The following is a 25,573-nucleotide window of genomic DNA, read 5'->3' as shown; positions in this document are numbered from 1 at the left end:
TAGTTGGAAATATGAATCTGGAAAGGGTCAACATGGAAGAAACATGTGTCTATTGGTAGATGAATGTATACAGCCGTAAAAAGGATGAGGATGGCATAGATGGACCTATGCCAAGTGAAATAAGTCAGACTGAGAAAGACAAATGCCATATTATTCCACTCATAAATGGGATCTATAAAAAAATAAATAAATAAACCAAAAGCAAAATCAGAACTATACAGAGAACAAACTAATATTTGTCAGAGGGGATGGGGGTGGGGGTTTGGGTAAAATGGGTGAAGGGGTGAGGGATGCCCAGGCCCTCAGCTATGGAATGAGTAATTCATGGGAATAAAAGGCAGAGCACAAGGAATACAGTCAATGAGACTGTAATAGTGATGTAATGGGACAGATGGTAGCTGTACTTGTGGTGAACACAGAATAATGTGTAAATTGTCAAATCACTAAGTCATACACCTGAAACTAATATAACATTGTGTGTCAATACATTCAAATTAAAATAAATAAATAAAAGGAAAATAAATAAATAAATAAACCTTCTCGCCCAGGTAAAGGGAACTAATGTTATATTCATTGCTTCACACCTTTAAACACTTTTTGGGAATAGATGGATTCCATCACCCTACATACCTCCAGTCCTTTAGAACTCTTGCCCAGGCACATTCCAAACCTGGTTTAATCAAAATCATGGACAAATTGTTTTAATTTTAAAGTTCTTCCCGGAAAAGGAAACATAGGGGTATTAAGGACTTTAGGAATCAAGCACATGCTTTTGTTTATCATATTTTTAAATATTCAATCTGCACATAGCTATCCGTTCTTCCCGATTTCAAGTTGCCTACAAATTTGATGAAAGTGCCTTGCAGTTTTTCATCCAAATTATTCAGATATTGTGAACAGAAGGGAAGAGGATAGAGCCCTGTGACTCACAATCAGATTCCTCTTTCTGGATTGGTCAGCAGCTTTGGGCAAAGTCATTTTGCTGCATCCAATCTATCAAATTTATAAGCATGGAGTCAAGGTTTTTCATCACAAGAGACCTTGCCCAAATGTTATTACTATACTCTAATCTTTTCATCTAATAAGACTGTTGAGGAAGAAATGAAATTTGCCCCAAATTGTTATTCTTAGTGAACCCATGCTGGTTTCTAGTTATCATCATTTCTTTCTCTAGATGCATGGAAGGACTCTAATTTCTCTAGGTAATTTTATGAAGAAATCTGAATTCTGAAATCCTTCCTGAAAGTTTTCCCAATCCCATCTGTCACAGAGAAACCACCCCTAAAGAAGAATTTCCTCCCTTTCCCACTCTCTGTATCTGTCTGTCTTTTCCTCATGATGATGGAAGTGCAGCTCTTACCTTACCAACTTCTCCACTCTTGCTTCTAGACCCTGTCATCTTTTCTATTATCATGGAAGCCCAAGTGACTATAGCAGAATGAGAAGGGAGAGTGGTTGAGAAATGAAGTGAGAGGGACAAACAGACACCAAACCCCTAAAGAGACCAATGTTTTTAAGTGTCTTAAGAGAATTTTTTAATTGGCATAAGAAATTGGTGGTGTTATAATCTAACTTCATCCAATTGACTGAGAAAAGCAAATTGACTTGATTCAAGAACTGCATCTTCCTATTCCCATGACTTGGTTTTATAAGATTGCCCGCCTGGAGGAGGTTGCAGGAGACAGATAGAATCCAGAAGCCCTACAAGGGCCTTTACCATCCTTTTGCATGAAGCTCAGTCAATGGGGGTTTCAAAATTCTTATCTCATTCTGCTCCCTCTTTATTCCAAATGTGCTTTGTATTCTATGTGATATTTAATGTGTGCATTACTTTCACAGAAAAGGAAACAAATAGGAAACAAATTTAGACCAGAGAAGCTGTACCCAGGCACATCTTCCTAATGCAGCCTTCCATCTCATCTGACCCCAAGAGAGAATTCTAATAATGTTATCGTTTGATTCCCATTTCAGGCACTTTGCATTTTTATATATGCTAAAGAATTCAGTAAGCCATCCAACTGGCATAAGCAATAGGAAAACTTCCTTTATAGCACAGGTGTACAAGCAAACAAATTCTCTCCGTGCTTGAAAATTGATCCTCCGATGTAGCGAACTTCTCAGCAGCGTGCTGAAGTGGCAAGAAGCTATAGAAGACAGCACATCTGTCAGGTAGAGGGGAGAGATGGCAATCACTTCCTCTCTCACCTTCCGGCACAGTCAGGAATAGAGTGTCACCCTGAACAGTCTTTTCCCAGCCACACTGCACATTTGGATTTGTTAATAGCAGAGATAAGTCAGTGTGTGTATGTGTGCTGTTAATAAAAAGAGAGGAAGAAGGAGGGAAGGAAGGAAGGAAGGAAGGTAGGAAGGAAGGAAGAAAGGAAGGAAGGTAGGAAGGAAGGAAGGAAGGAAGATGAAAGAGAAAGAGAAGGAAAGAAAGAAAGAAAAAGAAAGAAAGAAAGAAAGAAAGAAAGAAAGAAAGAAAGAAAGAAAGAAGAAAGAAAGAAAGAAAGAAGAAAGAAAGAGAAAGAAAGAAAGAGAAAGAAAGAAAGAAGAAAGAAGAAAGAAAGAAAGAAAGAAAGAAAGAAAGAAAGAAAGAAAGAAAGAAAGAAAAGAAAAGAAAGGAAGAAAGGGAGAGAAGGAGGGAGGGAAGGAGGGAGAACAAGAAAAGCAAGCAGTGGGTATTAGATTCTATTGCTAGAGTCAAACACATGTAACTATCTGGTTAGTTCTTGATATCCTGTAAAGATAACCTCATGTCACTGAGGCCACATAAGGTGCAATGTGTTATAAATCCCTTTTAATAGCAAAACAAGTGCCAGGAATATACCACAGTTGCATTAAAGTGAATAGTTAAACATAGTGCAAATGGCCCAACTCAGGCTCTAAATAAATGTATCCGGGCAGAGGGTGGGGGTGACTGGGTGACAGGCACTGAGGGGGGCACTTGATGGGATGAGCACTGGGTGTTATTCTTTATGTTGACAAATTGAACACCAATAAAAAATAAATTTATAAAAAATAAATAAATAAATAAATCAGTGTATCCCTGGAACCTGGCTGGAAGTCCTGATGCTTAAAGAACTCTCCTTTGTCACCACCTCAAGGCCTGGTTATGCTTTGTTCTGCCAATGAGTCACAAAAGCTTAGATTCCGTATTTAGAAATTAAATCATCACCTAACTCCTACGGCCCACATTTTTCAAATGGTGTCAAAACCTGAAGCATAACTGAGTTACATCAAACAGAGGTTAATGACACAATTTTGCTAAAATGGAACAGATTATCTGGCATCTGAGCCACTTCCACCTGCTGTTCTTCATAACACAGCTCTCTGTTTCTTAAACCGTGGGCCTTAAACAAAAATCTTGTGGTGGATGATCGCTTTGATGCCGATTTGTCAACCTTTTTCAACATTTAAAGCTTTCTTCAGCCAAACATCAGCGCCACAAAACTGTAACTGCGTGTGATGTAGCTACTTTGCTTTTCTTCCAAATATTAGGGTTTCATGGCATAAGCCAAGCCAACAAGCCCAGACAGCCCGGCAGCCTCTCTGTTTTGCAGACCTCGCTGACCCCCTCTGTTGCACTCTTTGTATTTCTATGTATTTTCTAAGTGTGGACAAAGGACTGCCGCCGACCCTCACTCTCCACCTCACCAATTCTTTCCAGCTAAGACATCTTTAGGGTTTGGTGGTGATAAATTGAAGACATCCCCAGCTTTAATCAACATTCCTCCATAATCCTTCAACTAAGAGCCCCACGTATTAAACACCCTTTCGAATCAGGCATGTGTTTAGCCCCTAACCTGGTCTTGAAAGCTGAATAACAATATTGGCCCTTGCAACACAACCAAATTAAATTTTACATTGACAACAGCTAACATGTTATCATTTTTAAAGCCTCTTCACTGACGACATTTCTATCTGAACTTTTATTGCCAGAAAGCTGAAGGTGCCTGCCAAGTCCAGTTGAAGCTAACCCCACCACCTTCAGCGAATACAGCTTATGCATTTTAGTTATGTTTATCAATATGAATCTTCTAGTCTCTTCCTCTGGATATTTTTTTTTCCATTTAAAGAAGAGATAGCAAATGTTTTAAAGTAAATTTTGGCTCAGCAGTATTTTCAGGTGTAAATAGAAATTGTTTCTTTTACAGGCATTTACATTACAGTAAATTCTGCTGCATTTGAAAACCCGTCGGCTTTATTTTGTACTGGTATTCAGAATCCTCTCCTTTTGACCAATATTCTGTAAAGTTCCTCTGGGAAGATAATGTGCATGATTGCAGGCTCGCCTTGTTAAAATCCATGGCTTTTTTATGCAGTCATGTTTTCACCTATGAATTATGCATGAAAAAGTATCTCATTACATTTCATTTTCTTTACAGCGGCGTCCTCTCTTCTAGACGGACTCGGGTTCCCATCAGCCGAGCTCCCCTTGCCCTGCAGCTTGGCTCCATCTTGATGCCTTCATAGTATTTGAGACAAAATGGGCGTGTTTAACTTGTCACCTCATGCCTGGTATAAATTATTCACTGGAGCTTTGCACAGATTTGTGAGATAACCAGCCTGGACTGGGGGAAACTTCACAGGCTGCGTGTGGGAATCTGACAGAGCTGTGGAAGGCCGTTTCTTCAGCTGTTGTCCAAGGCAGAGGCAAAAACTGCTTTGACTCTAAAACTTAGACTCATTTTAAAAAGCTTACAAATCTCTCTCTCGCCTTCACAAAAGAGAAATTAGCTATAACTGTTTGCCACTTAGATGTGTGTGTTTCAGTGTTTTAGGTCAAGGAACAAAGCCCTGTGCTTCTACTTCTACTTCTTCTTCTTTTTTTTTTTTTGAAATGAAGTCATTGGTTTTCCATACCTGACAAGATGAATTAAATGTGGAGAAAAGATCAGAGAATTTAATCAGCACAGTCATTCAGTGTATGTGGTTGGGAACAATCACTCAAAGAAGCATATGGAAAACTCGGTTAGTATGGTGTGTGTGTGTGTGTGTGCGTGCGTGTGCATGTGAGTGTGTGTGTGTGTGAGAGAGAGAGAGAGAGATAATTATGATGATTCTTAACTAACTAAGCCTAGAGCTCTGATTCCAAACATTTCCTTATAAGAAAATCCAATTAGAATGAAGTTGATCTTTGTCCATATCAAATTGTGATATTCGCTATGATAGAGTCACATTATAAAAAGGGGTCACATAAAAGTAGCAAAAGAAATAATTGCCAAAGAATCAAAGTTAGTATCAAAAATATGATTAACAAATCAGCTTCTTATTTTTCTTGTCCAATAAATATTTCTTAGAATCCATCATGATTATGCAGGCAACCGAGGGCCACTTTCTATGGATCTGAAAAAGGTGAAAGGTCATTGAAGTTTATTTCTGGACTAAGAAGGCTTGCTCAACTTTCTTTAGTTTTTCTTCCAAGAATGGGTCATGGCGACAAAAATTTTCATATCTCAATTGTCATATATTCTTTCCGACTAAGAATTGAAACCTTCTTATAATGAAACCCAGTGAAATGACTCATAAGTTGCTCTAAGAGTAATAGCAGTAAGGTTCTGACAGTATGCTTTCAAAATATATCCTCTAAATGTGGAATGTTCTGATATGTGAGTTCATTATAAAAGTTTTATACCTTGTAAAGCAGATATTTTGCTTTCTTATTTCCATTTTCCTAGTAATTACGTGTGTAGTGTATTTTCTAAATGCAAGCATAGATACATACTTAGACATATTAAAATATATTTCTAAAAGAAAATTTAAAAATAAGAAAATAAAAATAAATAAATTTCTACAGCTTTTGTATATATGTATTATATACACACACATATGCAAACAAACCATACACTCAATGCTCAAATATTTTGCAAAGAGATGGTGATGTGACTTATGAAGAGTGTAAGTAATACTTCAAAAGTCTGTGGTCCAATTGCCATTATCAGTTGTTAAACTCCGGGAAATCATGGGGTGTCCCCTGTTCCTTTTTTACTCTCCTGACTTCAAAGAATCTTCCTGGCAATCATTTAATACTAATATGGGAAAATGATTTTACATTTTCAAAGTAGCATTTATTTAAACACCCAAAAGCTTTTGTGATAAATATAGCATTTCTTGCCTATTTTACTGCTCTTTCTTCCTGTGGTGGCCACCTTGTCATAACTTGCACATAGATCTAATGGGTCTGACCCTCAGTCTGTTTTTATGCAAGTGCAGAGAAAGGAATTGGCATTTTCAGTGGATTGCAGTTTTCGTTGAAAGCTTATCATTTGCCACAGTGATTGGCATTAAAAGAATGCTATTTAAGTATTGGCTGAATGAATGGATGACCTATTATTATAGGTAGTTCCGTAACACATGGAAATTCATAGAAGATATGAATATAGTTAAATATCAGCACAGGTGAAGGTGGGTGAGTCAGGTTCTAATTTTCCCTTCAACAACTGTTCTGTTGTTTCCCAGCAACAACCACAGATTAAGCTCCTGGGAGCAGATTTGTTATACCCAGCTTGATTTCTAGGAAACTTATTCAACGATATAATTTGAACAACTAGGGCAAAAGACATAATTATTGCTATGGAGTCATTTGATTGAGCACTGGCACCAGAGTATTTAATATTAGGTATGATCAACTGTAGTCTAAGTTTAAATTTGATCCAGTTTCTCTGTACTCTTGCCCATTTTGAGTGTTATTAAAAAACATCCAGGACAATTTAGTGGAAATAAAATCTTATCTAAAGATTGATGCCATATTCGCTTGTTTATGTTATCCCTTGTGTAAATGGTTGGTTTATATTCTTCACAGTGTCCAAGAGAGATACTATTTCCTCCGGGAGGAAGTCTACTAGCACCTGGGAGAAAGAAACACAAAAGATCCACAGCTGTATATGGCTTGATTCTACATATTTTTCTACTCCATATCAGGTCTCCTCCCTCTTTGTGGGGTGTGATAGACATGACATGATGGAAAGTTTGGGCAGAGGAGGGCATTGTTCACTCTTTCACCCTCATCGATTCATGCCCTGACAGAAAATCTCCAACAATATATTTAGCTAGGAAGAACAGCTAGAAAAGATTTGGTTGTGTTATTCTATGCTGCTAATTCTGCTTTATAACAGTGACTTGGAGAAGTAGATAAAGAACAGGCATTTCAATCTACACAGTAAACACAGTGACACATGTTACTGAGTCCACAGACATTTCATCAGTGGAAAAGAAAATCCCTCAAATTATTTCAAGGGTATTTCTTTCAGATTTGTGGTACAATGAAAAGACTTTATAACCAAGAGAGGTTTTTTTTTTTCCCCTTTTACACTGTAGTCTTTAATATTTCCTTTCTACACAAAATATACTTTCTATTCCTGCTTCAACATTATGTAGATTCAGAAATTTAGGATACAAGAAGAAACTAATCAAAAAGAACATTCAACCTAATATTTTGTAGCCTAGACATAGGATTGATTAATTAAAGGAATGATTTATCAATTACAAGGCAAAGTGAAATAATAAGGGCAAAGGGAAGTATACATTGCATATACCCTGCGCTTTTGTGTGGGTAAAATATGGTGTGCCGGTACTCTTATCTTGATTAATTCCAAAATGCCTCTCTCACTTATTCCAGTGCCTCACCTCTTTTCTAATCACATTGACACGTGAACTTTTTTGTCCCTGCCAAGTGAGTTATTTGCAACGGCAATATTAATATATTTGAGCAGAATTGAATCAAGTCGCTTTCAAAAAAAGATACAACTATGGGGTCAAAGCACATATTATTTCAAGAAAGAACTGTGTATATTCGAGGTGAGAAAGGCCCACCCAGACTCAAACAAGGCTAAAACTGATTTGGAAATCATGAAAAGGAACAGCCTGGATTTAATGATGCTGTATGTACATAGGAGCCAGGAACAAGCTTCCCATTAAAGTTGAATGTATCATGGAAATTTACTTAAAGCATAATTATCAATCAAGATAGATCATTTCATAGGTACTCAACTGAAACCTAGAGGAAAATGTAAAAGGAAGGCTCAGAAATCATGGGTAACATCTAACATAGGGAGAATTTAAAAAAAAAAAAAGATACTTGCAACTTGTCAGTTCTAGAGATCACAAAAGACCAAGTCAAATAAAATTGCCTTTAGTTACAGTAAGAGAGAATTTCTATTGAATGTCAGGATATATTTCCCCCTTCTCTGAACTCTTAACAGCATGCATTGCCTGAATCAATCATTTGAGAATAAATTGAGTATCACTTGATAACTTAACTATTGCTTTATTAAAATGTTATTTTGCATCTTGTATCATGTTTTTAGTTTACCTTTTGATTGTGAGCTTGAGACCAAACGCTAATTATTTGATTGCTTAAAAGATATAGCTCAATTTCTTTTACAGATCAGCTTTCAAGGAAATTCACTTTTTATTTTATTGATTTGATCTTCACACCTGATGTCTTGAAAAATTAGAGAAGTAACTGTAGTCTTGAATGATCTAAGGTTGTCATGCTCAGAATCAGAGGAATGGACTACATGATCTCTTTGATGACCCAAGTGTTGTTTATAATATATAAGGTATGATTACCGGCCCCTTTAATGGCCTCTAAAAGAATAAAAATGGAGGGTTAAAAGTGTAATGAAATGCAAATGAAACTGTCCTGGAAACAGAACTGCATATTTTATTTGTTTCTTACAGAATCTAGGACATAGAGAGTGTTCACATTAAATACTATCAACAGTATTCTAGCTTTAAAATAATGGTGGAAATAATTTATAGTAGAATTGCAGTTACTAGTTTAAAATGAATGCTACCAAATATTTTGGAAACCAAATGAGGTTGTTATCAATTCCATATTAAGAAGAGTTCTAAATATCTTCTGTTCTCTTTCTTTTTGCTGCATTTCCTAGATATGTCACATGTTGAGTAGAATTTAAGCCTGTAGTTAACTTCACATACTTGCTGCACACCCAATTTAAAATCAAATATAGTTAAGGTTCAGGATTTATACTGAACACTTTCACCTAAGAGAGAGCTCTCTCTTTTTCTTCCCCAAAGATTTCTCTCTTTTAATGAGGAAGAAGTAAAAGATATTAAAAACTTATGATTTACAAAGTCCTTTTGACATTTACTCCATTTCAGGTAGATGGTGTTTTAGACAGCTTTTTTAAACAATGCATATTTGAGGTTGCACTTAATTAAATAAAAGCTGGAATAGTGCAGTCTAAATATCACTGGACTCGATGAGCTCTCATTTTGCTGTATCCACTCATTCTGTGCAGCACTTTGCACAAGTCACTTAACCCACCTGGGCTGAGATTTCCTCAACTGTAAATGAAGCCACTGGACTAGAACATCTTTGAGGTCTTTATCAATGCTGACATTGTGTAATTATAAGCTCCATAATTACCTTGAGCCTCAGTTTCCGCATTTAAGCAATGTGCTTTATTATAACACCTTCCATTTCTTTAGGTTTGTTTTGAGGATCGAAGTAATTAATTTTTTCAAAATCATACTTCGCTATTAAAAAACTGTTGCTATTGTCATCAGTCACAGCATTAATAGCAACTATAGAGGATACAAAGCTATGTGGAGACTATGGAGCAATACTGAAGTGCAATCAAATATTGTGTGATCTACTCTTTTTTAAAGACCTTTTTCAGATGAATTTGTCCTTTGACCAAGGTTTTTTTAGAAGAAACATCATGAGCAAAATGATAATTGGTCTTTTTAAATTTTTTTATTTATTTATTATTTATGATAGTCACACACACAGAGAGAGAGAGAGAGGTAGAGACACAGGCAGAGGGAGAAGCAGGCTCCATGCACCGGGAGCCCGACGTGGGATTCGATCCCGGGTCTCCAGGATCACGCCCTGGGCCAAAGGCAGGCGCCAAACCGCTGTGCCACCCAGGGATCCCAATAATTGGTCTTAATAATGTCTGTCATACATGAGAAGCCTGCCGTCCAACAGAAGTCCTGTTTCATTAGATGATTCTACATTCACTGACCCCGTTTGTAATGAGAAATTAGCAAAAACTACCTATTAAGTTTCCACTACAGGTAGGGAGGGCATCTTGTTAAGCACTCTCAGGACATTGTTGCTATAAACATAAATTCTACCTTCAAAGAACTTATGATACATTTAGGAAAGAAAATAAATTTTGAAAAAAAAAATTGAAGTAAAAAGATGGCAGAGGGACATCTGGGTGGCTCCCTCAGCTAGGTGGATGACTCTTGATTTCAGCTTAGGCCATGATCTCAGGGTCCTGGGATGCTCAGTGGGAAGTCTGCTTCAGGATTCTTTCTGTCCCTCTGCAACCCCACCCCCACTCAAATAAATAAATAAATCTTAAAAAAAAAAAAGATAGTAGAAAATATGCTTCAAGAGTATTCATTATGAGGGCAGCCCGGGTGGCTCAGTGGTTTAGCACTGCCTTCAGCCCAGGGCGTGATCCTGGAGACCTGGGATCAAGTCCCATGTCAGGCTCCCTGCATGGGCCTGCTTCTCCCTCTGCCTATGTCTCTGCCTCTGTATGTGTGTATGTGTCTCTCATGAATAAATAAATAAAATCTTTGAAAATAAAAAGTATTCATTATGATCTGGCCGGGGAATTTAATAGGAATTTGGTATAGAGGAGAAAAAGATTGCCTTAAGTTTAGGTGGTGGGTTAAGCTTTTATATTAGAAGTAGATTGTGTCTGTGTTGATAGAACTGATGAGGATAGTGTCTCAAATATTCCATGTGTTTCTCTGCTTCTCCTAGCTTCCTGTTTACTTAGATTGGAACCATGGAACCATGCTGGAGGGATAAGGGAGGAGGTGACTTGTGTATTTTCTAGGTGAGGGCAATTAGGTGTCAGTCAGGATCTTCCATCATTCTCCTTTTCTGCCTCATAGCCTGGAAGTAATCTGCTCCTCCAGGTGGTATAGCTACAGGACAGAGGGGAGCTACCCAAACTACCTGAGCCTTACCTGAAGGAGAGGAAAGTCTTAGTTGTATTAAAGCCACCGAGATTCTGTGTTTATGTGCAATAGCACATCACAAGAGTTACTCTAACATAAGGGATGGGAAGAATTTAATTAGGTAAAGAGAAAGGGGAAGATATTTGTAGACATTTGGGATAATGTAAAAACTTGTGTGGAGCTGGAAAATGGAAAAATATTCTCCAGGAATACTAACACATACACATATACTCACACATGCACACTCATACACACACACACACACACACACACTCAATTGAAACAGCATATGTATGAGATATAATACTTTAACTTAAAAAGTAAATGGAAACAAATTGATGGAAATTTTATTGACAGATTAAAGAGCATGGGTTATATTTTATAGATTTCAAGAAAACAATGAAGACTCATTCCTGAGAAGCATAGAGAAGTTGCCAAAGAAGTACAAAAACTAAAAGAAGAGAGAGGCCAATTAAACCTTTAAATAGTTCATCAAAGAGGTGATAATCTAGCATATTGGAAATAGGAATGGGTGAAAAATGAGAGATACAAAAAAAAAAAAAAAAATATATATATATATATATATATATATATATATATATATATATATATATATGAAAATACTCAAGGGGTGCTTGGGTGCAGTTGGTTAAGCTTCCGCCTTCAGCTCAGGTCATGATCCCAGGGTCCTGGTGTCCAACCCTGAGTCAGGCTCCCTGCTCAGTGGGGAGCCTGCTTCTCCCTCTCTCTGCTGCTGCTCCCCTGCTTATATTCTCTCTGTCAAGTAAATAAATAAAAATTTTTAAAAAATTCAAATTGCTGTGCCATATCCTTTTACTATTAAGTTTTTGTGATAAATAATCATTGATTACTGTATTTAAATATTACATTCCTCCAGAATAAAATGGAAAATGTTATATCCAAGAAAAATATAACAAAAACATCAAAAATCTTTTCACTGAAGTTTAAGAATTTTAATAATACCCATTTATAAGTAGGGTGTGTACTATTGGGGAAATAAGTAAATTAATTACAAAAAATTTGGCAATTTTTTAATCTTTAGAAATAAAATAATATTTAGTATATACAATATTTATTTGAAACCACAAGCTTCAGCACCAAAATTTGGCATCCAAATGTTCCTTATTATAATAATTCAAAAAAACATATTTGTCTACAGTAAATATAGCACACTCACATTTATCCAAATCAATCAGAATTTTGACTGAATTGACTTTGAAAATGTCCTGCCATCCAAACATAAAATTCATCAATAAAATGGAAAACTCATTTTGAATTGAATAATAAGGGTCTTTTTAACACTCAGTGAAAAGAAAACGAGAGGCAAAATCGACTTTATTTTTAGGTCACCATTTTTTTTAAAGTTTGATTGTTTTTGCACCAACACACTCTGTTTACTTTAGACTTACATATGTGGGGCTTTGCTTTTTCTTGACTAAAGTAAATATGTCACACATCTTAAATGGATATTTCTCATAGGAAATGAATCTGTGTAGAACTCTCTGAAATGGGCAGAGCAATTGGAGCGATGTGGCATATTAAAATGATTCTAAAGTAGTAGTAAAAGAGTACTATATGAAAATTCTACTTCCCTCACTCTTTTTTTTTTCTAAGTGTCTGATAAAAGTTACTGGACTCTCCGCCATCCAGAAATTGGATTTTGTCTAAGTTTACTATGCACCTCAGTAAGGAGGAGGGGAGACAGAACAAAACCTGTTCCTAAACCTTATTCAAATTGATGTGCTAAGCTAATACTAATCATATTGATATTGAGTACAAAATTTGTCTTTCAGGAGCATTATGGATAGAACAGTATGTATCTAATATCTAAAACTTTACTTCACTTAAACTACCTCAGAAGGTAACTTTTAGTCCTTTTAGCATGCCAGAGGGAAAGCCTCTATATGGAACATAAATTTTAAAAGCCTCCAAGACCTACCTGAATGAAATAACAATGGTGAAATTTTAAGTGTGGATAATAGACAATAGAAGTGTTTAGGGAAGGTAATGTGCCTTCCTGCCCTTAAGCCTCATCATTGTGAAGGATAATTCTAAAATGAGTTGGCAGTTGGGTAGAGGAGGATGTGCTTTCTTCAGAATCATTACTAGAGCCTTGAGATTTAACTTCCTTTTCTTAAAGACTATTATATTTAACTCTCTACAGGAAGAGGATGGGGCAGATAGGAGGTCTAAACTCCTCACCATGTGAGGCTCATTTCCTGATGAAACACTGCTTCTTATTCAGTTCACTGAACCTACTTGAAAGTTTCCAAATTATTCAGTTTTACCTCTTTTCAGTCCACTAAGATTCCCCATGAATTTGTCTTCAGGTCGTTATTCTGATAAGACAAGAAATGTGCTTTACCTATAAGTTAAGTACATGCAGCCACACACACCTTCGGTGTACCAGAAATAGGAAGAGAACTTTTAAAATAGATGGAATGATACTCTACATGTTAGGTGTCCATTTGAAATAACCTTATAATAGCATGTTAATTTCCTCAGTTTCCCTCACTCTATTCTAACATAAAAAATCATCATTGGGATGTCTGGGTGGCTCAGTGGCTTAGCGCCTGCCTTTGGGCCAGGGTGTGGTCCTGGAGTCCCTGGTGGGGATCGAGTCCCACGTTGGGCTCCCTTCATGGGGCCTGCTCCTCCATCTGCCTGTGTCTATGCCTCTCTCTCTCTCTTTCTCTCTCTCAGGAATAAATAAATAAAATCTTTTTAAAAATCATCATTTATTTTTTTACAAAATAAAGGCATCACTGTAAAATAAAAAATTCTGCTACATTTCTACAAACTGAGCACCAAAGCCAAGAACCACACATGTAGATGTTGCTATGTTCAACTTTGTCCTCAAAGGCTTGGCTGCCTTCTAGAGAAGAACTAATTCACATTTTATGACTCTTTGAACAACAAGATTTCTTCAAAAATCCAAAAGTCTGGCATAAGATGACACTAAGTGCAAACACTCCTTAAATAAATTACCTCAAATATGCCTATTTAATTGGACTTGCAAACATACAAAAGATGGTGACTTGCCTCTACCGTTCAGGTATAGGCTGCTGCAGACCAAATTTTATAGTTTTTAATGGTTTCTTCAATTTAATCTGCTTCGTAAACTCATGAGAAAAACACAATCATTTTCATATTTTGATGTACACCCATCTATGGAGCTTTAAGATAGTTCACATATTGTGTGTTAATTTGAGACAAGTAAAATTTCCAAAATTGTCAAACTAGTCTCAGAATGCTCAGAATAAAGATCTGTGACTTTAGGAGTCGGGAAATGGAACTAGTGAGGCACTTGGTTTATTATGATTGAAAGGCTGAAGAAGGCTAAAATTGATTTTACTGGGAAACCAGAAATATCACAGATATAATTTTATCATAGAATGTAATGGGGTGCAGTAAATAAGAAAGAAAATCTACCACAAGGACTGCATAAGACAAATGAACAGGATTGTAACATTTTCTAAAGAATTCGATTAACTGAATACATTAAATATTTTTCCAAAGCAGTTAGAGCTGACACCTGCTGTTTAGTAGAGTGGTGTGGTTTGAAGCTTTTTACCTCTTTTCAGTAAGCTGAAGAAGTATAATATGTAATGAAAATCAAAGCATTTAAAATATTCAACTAGTCTGTTTGAAGACTTTATAATGTATAAAATTGGCTAATTTTTAAAATCAGTTTAAAAATAGGTCATCAAATGTTGTTAGACTGCTACATAGGCTTAACAATGTCCCATTTTCAAAAGGTATCCTGTTGTTTATAATTAAAATCTAACTAATATATTCACTTGAATTTAATGCCTGAAGAGAATGTTTCATTAAATTGATATATAGCTTAGACCTTTTTCTCTCAGAATAAATGAGACAGGAATTAACAAATTTAATGACACCGTAGAATTTCAGAGAAAAAAAAATATATATACACAAATGAATACATAACATTCTAAAATTTAGTAGATCATAGAGTCACCATGTAATAATTTTAAAAAGCCAAATAGCTGGGGAAGAGGAATTTAAAAGAATTTCAAACTTTTGTTAAGATTTCAAATTGGGATCTACCACTTGAAAAAAGCATTTATCTTTGTATAAGCAGAGCATGTGACTGTGATCTAAAATCTTAGTTTTTCTGTAAATAACTCACCTACTTTCCCGAAAACAACATAATTTTCAATCGACGTTATTGAATACATTTTCCTTCTCAACATGTATTCTTAATTTGGCTTCTGCGATATTCCTCTTTGTAGTTGCCTCCTCTATTTGTCTGCTTGAGCTGCCATAGCAAAATACCACAGGCTGGGTGGCTTAAACAAGAGAAACTTGTATGTCACAGTTCTGGGGATGGAAATCCCAGATCACATTGCAGAGTCAGTATCTGGTGAGGACTCTCAGTGAGATGCAAATGTCCACCTTCTCACTGTGTCCTCCTTTGGCAGAGAGAGGGAGTGCTCTCATGTTTCTTCCTTTTCTTATAAGAGCACCACCCCTATTGGACTACAGACCCACCCCTATGACCCCTCCTCACAGGCCCTATTTCCAAATATTGTCACATTAGGGATCAGAGCTTATAAATTCTGAGGAGACATGATTCAGTCTGTAACAACTCCCAATGTGCGAAATCTGTCCTGCGCTGTCTTTAATTTTGTCCCTGAGGACGTTGGTAACCAAACTCCAAAATGTCCTCCCATGATCCCTTGCTTGTGATAGTCACAACTTTTCATATGCCCTCCCATTTATACCAAGGTTGGTTTGTGTGACCAATGGAATATGGCAGAAATGATGGTTTGCTGCCCCCAAGATTAGAGGAGAAAGACATTATGATTTTGATCTTGGTTGTTCTTCTTCTGTCCTAAATCACTTACTGCAAGGAAGCCAACTATCATATCACAAGAAGCTTTGTAGAGAGAAGCCATGTGGCAAAGAACTGAGATCTGAGACTTCTTGGAAGTGGATCCTCTAGCAACTATCAAAACTTTGGGCGATTGCAGGTCTAGCTGACAGCTTGACAGCAACTTCATGAGGGACACTGGGCCAAAAATACCTACCTAAGTTGCCCTTGGATTCCTGAACTTCAGAAGTCACAAAATAATATGTTTTCATTGTAACTTTAACCTCCTTCTTCAGAATATATATTATCACAAAACATTAAAAAAAAACCCTCATGATCTGGCCCTGTCCTACTCATCCAAATTTATCTTTTGACAACTCTTCTTCATTCTTCTCTCCCTTATTTTCCCATGGTACAAAACTGCCAAGATGAAATCCAGGAATGTGCCATGATTCTTTTAGCAAGAGCTACTTCCTTTGCTCAAGGAAGACTCACCCCTTCCTTATCTGGTCAAATTCTATTTATGTCTCAAGACTCAGTTCCATTGCTGCTGTTTGTAGATAATACTCTATGTTGCAAATGCAGGATTATTTCCTTTTTTTAATGGCTGAATAATATCTATCATGTCTTCCTTATCTATTCATCCATCAATGGACACCTAAAGTGGTTTCCATATCTTGGCTACTGTGAAATATACTGCAAACCTTCCCAGATCCTCTAATTTGGAAGAGTTGCTTATTTTATGTACACTCACATTGACCAGACTTTCCATCAAATAGAGTGCCTGTCATGTACATAGTCTATTAAGTTTGTCTAACTCATTATTTTGTAGGCTTCCTTATCACAGATTCTTTATCACAATGTAAATAAACATTTACTTAGAGAAGGAAGGATGGAGAGAGGACACAATTCCAAGATAGCAGATATTATAGAGATTGAAGTGTTAGTGACAATTTTTTTTTCAATGCTAAGGTCAATAATAACCTGTGGTAATCAGTAATAAATTTATTAAAATTTATGTCTGAAAAATAATTTTACGGTGAAAAATATACTGCTTTTCTTCTTTGCTTTTATTGTAATATTTTAAATTCTAAAATCATCTAATAGTCATATCTTTCTATATTGTGTATTAATCCAAATTTATAATTAATTTTGAAATTGAATTAAAATTTGGAGCTATGAAAAATGTCATTAATTTCATTTTTATCTAATAAAACCTATATGAATTTTTACTTTTATAACTTTAATTAGAAATTCTCAAGTAAGTAGTTATAAAAATGTTCTGTATATTGTGTAGTGTCAGTGATCTGTCACTGATATGTACTTCCAAGGGCTGCATATAACACAAGAAGGGAAGGAAATGCCCATCTAGCCTAATTTAAAGAAGAAAACAACTGTCTCTCCAGATACTTAAACTGAGATAAAACCTTTTTCCTGTATCTCTCTTAGATGACTAGAAAGTCAAGCATTCTGGTACCTAGAATCTGATTTTGATACGTGGGAAGAACTTTTAACTCCTGAAAAAATGATTCCTTTCTTTTCTTTAAAGATTTTATTCATTTATTTAAGAGAGGGAGAGAGAGAGAGAGAGAGAGAGAGAGAGAGAGCATGCAAGTAGTGGGGTGGGCATATTATGAGGAAGAAGCAGACTTCCCAGTGAGCAAGAAGCCCAGGGAGCCCAATGCAGGGCTCAATCTCAGGACCTCAAGACCATGACCTGAGCCAAAGGTAGACTCTTAACTGGCTAAGCCATCCAGGTGCCCCCAAAATGGTTTATTTCTTGATACATAAAATGTGTTTTCTTTTAAAAGATTTATTTTTTTAGAGAGAGAGAGCACATGTGAATGAGTGAGGGGAGGAGCAGAGGGAGAGATTCCTGAAGCAAACTCCCTACTGATGTTGAAACCTATCTCAAAGCTCAATCTCACCACATGAGAAGATGGTCTGAGCCAAAACCAAGAGCTGGCCTCTTAGAGCTGAGCCATCCAGATGCCCCAAAATGAATTTTAAAAGAGAAAATACAGGGCAGCCCTGGTGGCTCAGCAGTTTAGAGCCACCTCCAGCCCAGGGCATGACCCTGGAGACCAGGGATCAAGTCCCACGTCGGGCTCCCTGCATGGAGCCTGCTTCTCCTTCTGCCTATGTCTCTGCCTCTCTCTCTCTGTGTCTCTCATGAATAAATAAAATAAAATCTTAAAAAAAAATAAATCCTACATGTTTTGTCAAATATCTAATGAGTTGTAATAAATTAAAAGTTAAAATACAGGCAAAATCTATGCATTTATTCTTAGGAAAATGGTAAACATTTCCATTTAAAATATGCTTTTCTTAACTACAACTGCCAATATACCATTAACCAGTAGATGTTTCACATTTGTAAATCCTAAAGAAACAGTAGAAAACATACATATAGAAAGAAATAAATAGGGAAAAGAGAAAGAGAGAAGAAAGTGAGAGAGAGAGAGAAAGTAGTAAGGAATTGAGGGTATTATAAGAGGTGTTACTTTGTAATGGAGACCGATCGTAATTCTTATGTACCTCGAAAAAATCTAGAAACTCAGTTTATTTCTATTCCTCTACCCTTATCTCTGAATACCCACATTGCTTTTAATAGTTCACATTATAGGAGTGCCCACATAGCTCAGTCAGTTGAGCAATGAACTCTTGATTTTGGCTCAGGTTGTGATCTCAGGGTTATGGGATCGAGCACCAGGTCAGGCTCTATGAGCTCACTGTGGAGTCTGCTTGAGATTCTCTCTCTTCCTCTCCATCTGCCCCTCACCCCTGCTCATGTTCACTCTCTCTCTTTCTCTAAAATAAATAAATAAATAAATAAATAAATAAATAAATAAATAAATACTTTTAAAAAATAGTTCACATTATAATACATCAGCCTTAATTTGCCTTATTGTGATATATACAGGATAATACATCACAATGATATTGTACAGGGGATCCCTGGGTGGTGCAGTGGTTTTGCGCCTGCCTTTGCCTCGGGGTGTGATCCTGGAGTCCCGGGATCAAGTCCCACATCAGGCTCCCTGCATGGAGCCTGCTTCTCCCTCTGCCTGTGTCTCTGCCTCTCTCTCTCTCTGTGTCTCTCATCAATAAATAAATAAAATCTTTAAAAACAAAACAAAACAATGATATTGTACAATAATCTTTCCTGTCCTTTACTAATGGCATGCTTGGACTGTACATATGCCATGTACATATGCTTTTCCAATATTAATAGTGTCAAAGCCATGGGGAAAATTAAAGCACAATAAGGGATTCATTTAATAAATATGTATTAAGTGTTCATTAAGTGTAAGGCACTGTTTTGGATGCTTGGGACATATCAATGGACAAAACAAAATGAAGATTAATGTTTTTAAAAGAGCTTATCTTAGTCCATGTATCTTGGTGTCACAGAAAAAGGTATTAGGAGTGAAGGAAGTAGAAATTGGTTGGATCCTGGATGTATTTTAAAGTTAGAACTGGTAAGATTTCCTGATGAATTGGGTATAGGATATGATGGAAATGGGGGAGTCAAGGATGACTCCAAGCTTCTTGGGCTGAGCAATTGGTAGAATGGATTTGCCATCAAACTGAATTGGTAAAATGCTGGGAAAACAGATTAAAGAATGAACATCATCAGTTACTTTAATTTAAAACATCTATTTTACATCCAAGTTGAGACATCAAAGGAGTAGTTGAATATATGAGTCTGGATTATGAGGAAGAAGTCTGGACTAGAGCCATAAATTAGTAAATTATTAACATCGATATGCTCTTAAAAATCATGAGACTGGATGAGATCACCAGGATGATGCGTGTAGATAAAGAAGTACATAGGAACAAAGAAAGAGCCTTACTTAGGAAAAACCACTATTAAGAGACGATGGAGAAGGGGAGAATCCAGCAAAAGCTGAGAAATAGTGAATAGAAAAAGAAAACAAGAGAATATGTGATCTTAAAGGCCTAGTAAAGAAAATGTGTCAAGGATTCATTGTCACATTGCTGGAAGATCAAGTAAGGGAAAGGCAATTGCATTGAGTATTGTGAATATTATTGGTAATATTACTATGAACTCTTTGGAAAAACAGGTGGAGGACAGTGAAACTATTCTGTGTGACAGTGTAATTGTGAATATATGTCACTATACATTTGTCAAATTAATAGAATGTGCAGCACAAGTGTAACCAATAGACTTTGGTTACTGATATTACATCAGTATTTATTATATCAGCATTGACTTACCAATTCTAAGGAATTTACTTCACTAATGCAAAATGTTAATAATAGGAGAAATAGGGAGGAGGCCACATCTGAGAACTGTACTTCTTACTCCATTTATATGTAGACATGAAACCAAATAAAGTGTTTGTGTACCTATATATGTGTGTATATATATATATATATATGTGTGTGTGTGTGTGTGTGTGTGTATGCATATATATCCATATATATGGATTTTAAGCCAACTAGATTTTTTACATATTAAATAATGTTTTACTAGTAGTAGTATTGTATATCACAATCACTTTAATTAAAGGAAATGGAGATTTCTTGATCAAAGAGTACAAACTTTCAATAATAAAATGAATTAAAAAATAAATAAAATGAATAAATTCTAGAGATCTAACGTATAGCACGTTGACTACTAACTAAAAATATTTTAGTATATGCTTGAAAGTTGTTAAGTGAGTAAATCTTAAATATTCTCACCACACACACACAAATGTAATTATGTGAGGTGATGGAGATGTTAACTAACCCTACTGTGGTAATAATTTTGCCATGTATATGTGCATCAAATCATCACGTTGCTCACCTTAAACTTACACAATGTTATATGTCCATTATATCTCAATAAAGTGGGAAACAAAAAAAAAAAAAAACCCAACAAAATAACAAAACTGTGTGACACTTGAGGAGTCCAATCCAAAAACAAATATTTACTGGTGAAATTGTCAGATAATATGTCACTTCTGCTCCCTAATAAATATCATTTTCATTAATTTTTTTATAGTTCCAAAACTAAATATATCTACTTTCTGCATTTAGTTAGTATATTACACAACTCATATCTCATTCTTGAAATGTAGCTAGACACTTATATCCTTTACAAATGGCTGCTAATGATTATGTTAAATGCTTAATTTTTAATGGACTATAATTTCAGTAGTTACAGTAAAAAAAAAACACATTATGTTCTCTAGAGATAAAAGGATCAGAGAGTTCAGATCTTATACATTACTGCCATAAAGCTTCTTGTGACCCTTTCGGTACAAGTGGTAATCTTAGGATGATAATGACTCTGTGTAAGACCAGAGTGCTCCACGTTCAGTATAACTGCCGAGTATAAAAGAACTTTTCTCTGTACATATCTGCAAAAATACATTTATTGACATTTTTAGCTTTGAATCCTGTACCTCCAATGTAAATGATAGCATGATATTGACAGCCGGGTAGGAAGATAAGCCATTAAACACAGTGTGAGATAGAAGTGTTGAAAACTGATGGGGAAAAAAAGAGAGAAAGAGGAAAGCAAAGTGATCCAAAAGTGCTGCCTGAGTAAGGTGTTTCAGTTGGCCTGATTCTTCTGATTCATGACTCTTGTCCCAACCACTTTCACTCTGAAAAGTGTTTCAGTTTGGACATTAAGTGGCATGGTCACTCAGTGGTCAGATATTGCTGTCTTACAGAAGGAAGGTACTGCTAAGGATGGATATTTATAGCTTTTGTCCTATAGTAGTTACATAGAGAGTTGTCTATTGCACATTAGTCATCTGACACTGGATACTCATTCTGTTATTTTCTAAAGCTACTCTACATAAACGGGGCTAAACTTCACAGACAGAGCAGTAACTGAAACCCTCACACCACTATATAAACAGAGGGTGAAGCCAAAGGAAATAGACCGAAAGTGATTAGCTTATGAATTTTGCCATCAGATGTTTACTCTGACTTCTCACGGAAGAATTATAGCTTCACACAACCACAAAGTCATTTTCATTATTTCCAAGGAAAAAATTGGTGGGATTTTTTTTTTTTTCCAGAGGAAGCTCAGCCTAAATTAGTCTGATTCACAGGGGTCTTCTTTCCTACCAACAATCTCCGGAGTGTCCTTTCAAAGTGCACCAGGTGGTCATTTTACCCATAATGAAAGCACTTAAAAGTAGTTGGAACTTTGTCTCCAATACAAAGTTCAATTTGGTCTCTTTTTTTTGTATGTATTTTTTTATTGGAGTTCAATTTGCCAACATATAGCATAACACCCAGTGCTCATCCCGTCAAGTGCCCCCCTCAGTGCCCGTCACCCAGTCACCCCAACCCCCCGCCCACCTCCCTTTCCACCACCACTCCCTTTCCACTCCCTTCTGCCTCCATAACTCCCTATCACAGAGTTCGGAGTCTCTCATGTTCTGTCTCCCTTTCTGATATTTCCCACTCATTTTCTCTCCTTTCCCCTTTAATCCCTTTCACTATTTTTTATATTCCCCAAATGAATGAGACCATATAACGTTTGTCCTTCTCCGATTGACTTATTTCACTCAGCATAATATCCTCCAGGTCCATCCATGTTGAAATGGTGAGTATTTATCGTTTCTAATGGCTGAGTAATATTCCATTGTATACATAGACCACAGCTTATCTATTCATCTTTTGATGGACACCGAGGCTCCTGCTACAGTTTGGCTATTGTGGCCATTGCTGCTAGAAACATCGGGGTGCAGGTGTCCCCGCGTTTCACTGCATCTGTATCTTTGGGGTAAATCCCCAGCAGTGCAATTGCTGGGTCATAGGGCAGGTCTATTTTTAACTCTTGGAGGAACCTCCACATGGTTTTCCAGAGTGGCTGCACCAGTTCACATTCCCACCAACAGTGCAAGAGGGCTCTCCTTTCTTCACATCCTCTCCAACATTTGTTGTTTCCTGCCTTGTCAATTTTCCCCCATTCTCACTGGTGTGAGGTGATATTTCATTGCGGTTTTGATTTGTATTTCCCTGATGGCCAGTGATGCAGAGCATTTTCTCATGAGCTTCTTGGCCATGTCTATGTCTTCCTCTGTGAGATTTCTGTTCATGTCTTTTGCCCATTTCATGATTGGATTGTTTGTTTCTTTGCTGCTGAGTTTGATAAGTTCTTTATAGATCTTGGATACTAGCCCTGTATCTGATACGTCATTTGCAAATATCTTCTCCCATTCTGTAGGTTGTCTTTTAGTTTTGTTGACTGTTTCTTTTGTTGTGCAGAAGCTTTTTATCTTGATTAAGTCCCAATAATTCTTTTTTGCTTTTGTTTCCTTTGCTTTCATAGAAGCATCTTGCAAGAATTCGGTGCGGCCAAGTTCAAAAAGGGTGTTGCCTGTGTTCTCCTCTAGGATTTTGATGGATTCTTGTCTCACATTTAGATCTTTCATCCATTTTAAGTAGACTTTTTATTTTTTTTTCTAACAGTTTCATCCAAAAGTAATTCAGTAAACGAAGAGACAGTTTAGGAAGATTAAAAAATCTTTTATGTTAAATGCAGGTCTAAATTTTAGATGGGTTACTAGTTGATTTTAATATTGTTAGTTTTAAACATGTATTCCCATAATTACTTCAAATACACTAGGATATTTTTCTCATTTTTAACATTTATTCAAAAATATAATTCATGTTGGTGTCTTAAGGTTCTATTTATGTTGTTATAATATGCTAAAAAGCTCTTTTTTAAAACTTTTTTTTAACTAGACATACTTTGTTAAGCATTTTTTTGTTGTTGTTAAAGATTTTATTTATTAGAGGGAGAGAGAGTATGAGTGAGGGGAGGGTAGACAGAGAGAGAGAAGCAGACTCCCCACTGAGCAGGCAGTGAGACCTGCTCACAGAGTCTCAGGGACTCTGAGATGATGACCCGAACTGAAGGCAGACACTTAACTGACTGACCCACCCAGGTGTCCCTGTTAACCATTTTAGTAGAGATTTCATTAACTGCTCTATAATATATCCATAGAGAAAAATGTTTTCTTCTGGGGGATATTGTAAGAAATTTCAATATTAGATATATTTTAATTTGTATGGTAGAGATTGGAAAAATAGATAAATAACAAAACAAAAAAACATGATTTTGCATCCTGAATATAACTTCCTAGTCACACTTAACACATCAGAACTAGATTTCTTACTTATTTTCAAAAAAAAAAATTTGTTTGTTTATAGTATGGGTTGAATTTTACTTCCCTTGCCAATAAAAACTTAAGATTCATTTAGTTATAAACTAAGAAAAAGTGTATTTGAAAGCTAATTATTTGGCCCTTATTCTTAGTTACATGATTTGTGGATATGATAAAGCCATTTATGTTGGGAAACTTCATGATAGTTTTTTCTTGATTTCCAGATAAGTTAAAGTATGCAGCACTTTATATGTAAAACACATTATGAACATGTGTTTCAATTTTTTGTTCCCATATTGTTGATAGTCTCCTCTGAGTCATGAAGCAAGTTGCCAACTCTACAGAAGACTGCAAAAACCATCTCTTTGTGGTAGTAGGGTGCTCCTATGGACAAGGTTATGGGCTCATTATGAGTGGTGTCTAAACAACTCATGAAACTGGAGAGATAAATTAATATATTTTATCAAACAAGAAGGAAACATCAACTCTGAAAAATGGAACATTCTCTCAATGATATAAACTCTGTCTTTGACATTTCAAAATGTACAAAATCCCTTCTGTAATTTTTAATTATCTTGAGTTCTAAATGTGTTGATAGCAGTTCTCAGATTCTATCACATGCTAAGCATGAAGAGTGTCCCATGAAGAAAAAAAATTATTATTATTAATATTATTATTATTTTATATTTTATTTATTTATTCATGAGAGGGAGAGAGAGAGGCAGAGACACAGGCAGAGGGAGAAGCAGGCTCCATGCAGGGAGACTGATGTGGGACTTGATCCCGGGTCTCCAGGATCACGCCCTGAGCGGAAGGTGGCACTAAACTGCCAAGCCACCCAGGCTGCCCTAGAAAACAATTATAGAAAACTCCTGTTCCTCCTATAATCTCCTTAGGTAGATATCACAGTTGTATATGAAAAGGAGAATTGGAGTAAAATAAAATTATATAGTTGTGTAAGTAATATAAAATAAGGAAATAAAATATATGGAGAAGGCTATTCAAAAAACCCATATGTAGTGCCAATAATAATAAATGTGTATTTATTGTTTTGCAAAGTCCATTCTCATAAATTATTTTATTCAACATTGTTCATCCACCACCCCCCAAAAAAATTCTGAATATCATGGGACAGGTACTATTATTATTTAGCCACTATATTTATGAATTATTTTAAAGGTCAAAATAAAAATGAGATTACATAGAAAATTGTTTTCTAAGTAGCTATTAAACTTAGAATCTTCCAGTTTTACCTTCATTTTACCTCTTCCTAGATTGTGTGCTTTATCTTTCTTTTTTAATTTTTATTTATAAAATAACATAGTACCATGAGTTTTTAAAACCACCTCAAATTTTATATTGAATGAACTAAAGTAAATATAAATAGCATGGCATTATTTTCTCTATTTCAGAGATAAAGGAATGGATGATTTGAAAGACTAACTGACCATGAGGAACAACTCATTATGAATTGTAAGGTACATGGTAAGGACTTCTCTTCCCTTGAAACCACGGTATTTTGCAAAGTTGCAGCAATCATGAACAACATTAATTCAGTCAGCAACTATTTATTGAACAGCTACTATGTGGTCAACATTCCACCAGGGGCCAAGGAGCC

General features: G+C 36.0%; 1 long non-coding RNA gene across 2 annotated transcripts in view; it reads right to left on the bottom strand.

Annotated features, from left to right (window-relative positions):
- Nucleotides 1-11,278: 11,278 nt before the first annotated feature.
- The window catches only part of LOC140620233 (uncharacterized), a 90,759-nt gene continuing 76,464 nt past the window's right edge, over nt 11,279-25,573 (bottom strand). For both annotated transcript variants that reach the window (XR_012020020.1, XR_012020019.1), the window contains one exon: nt 11,279-11,730. This is a non-coding gene — a long non-coding RNA (uncharacterized lncRNA). The remainder of the gene's footprint in view (nt 11,731-25,573) is intronic.

Source organism: Canis lupus, chromosome 28 (assembly GCF_048164855.1).
Source record: "Canis lupus baileyi chromosome 28, mCanLup2.hap1, whole genome shotgun sequence".
Lineage (NCBI taxonomy): Eukaryota > Metazoa > Chordata > Mammalia > Carnivora > Canidae > Canis > Canis lupus.
This window is presented reverse-complemented; position numbering and strand designations above follow the sequence as displayed.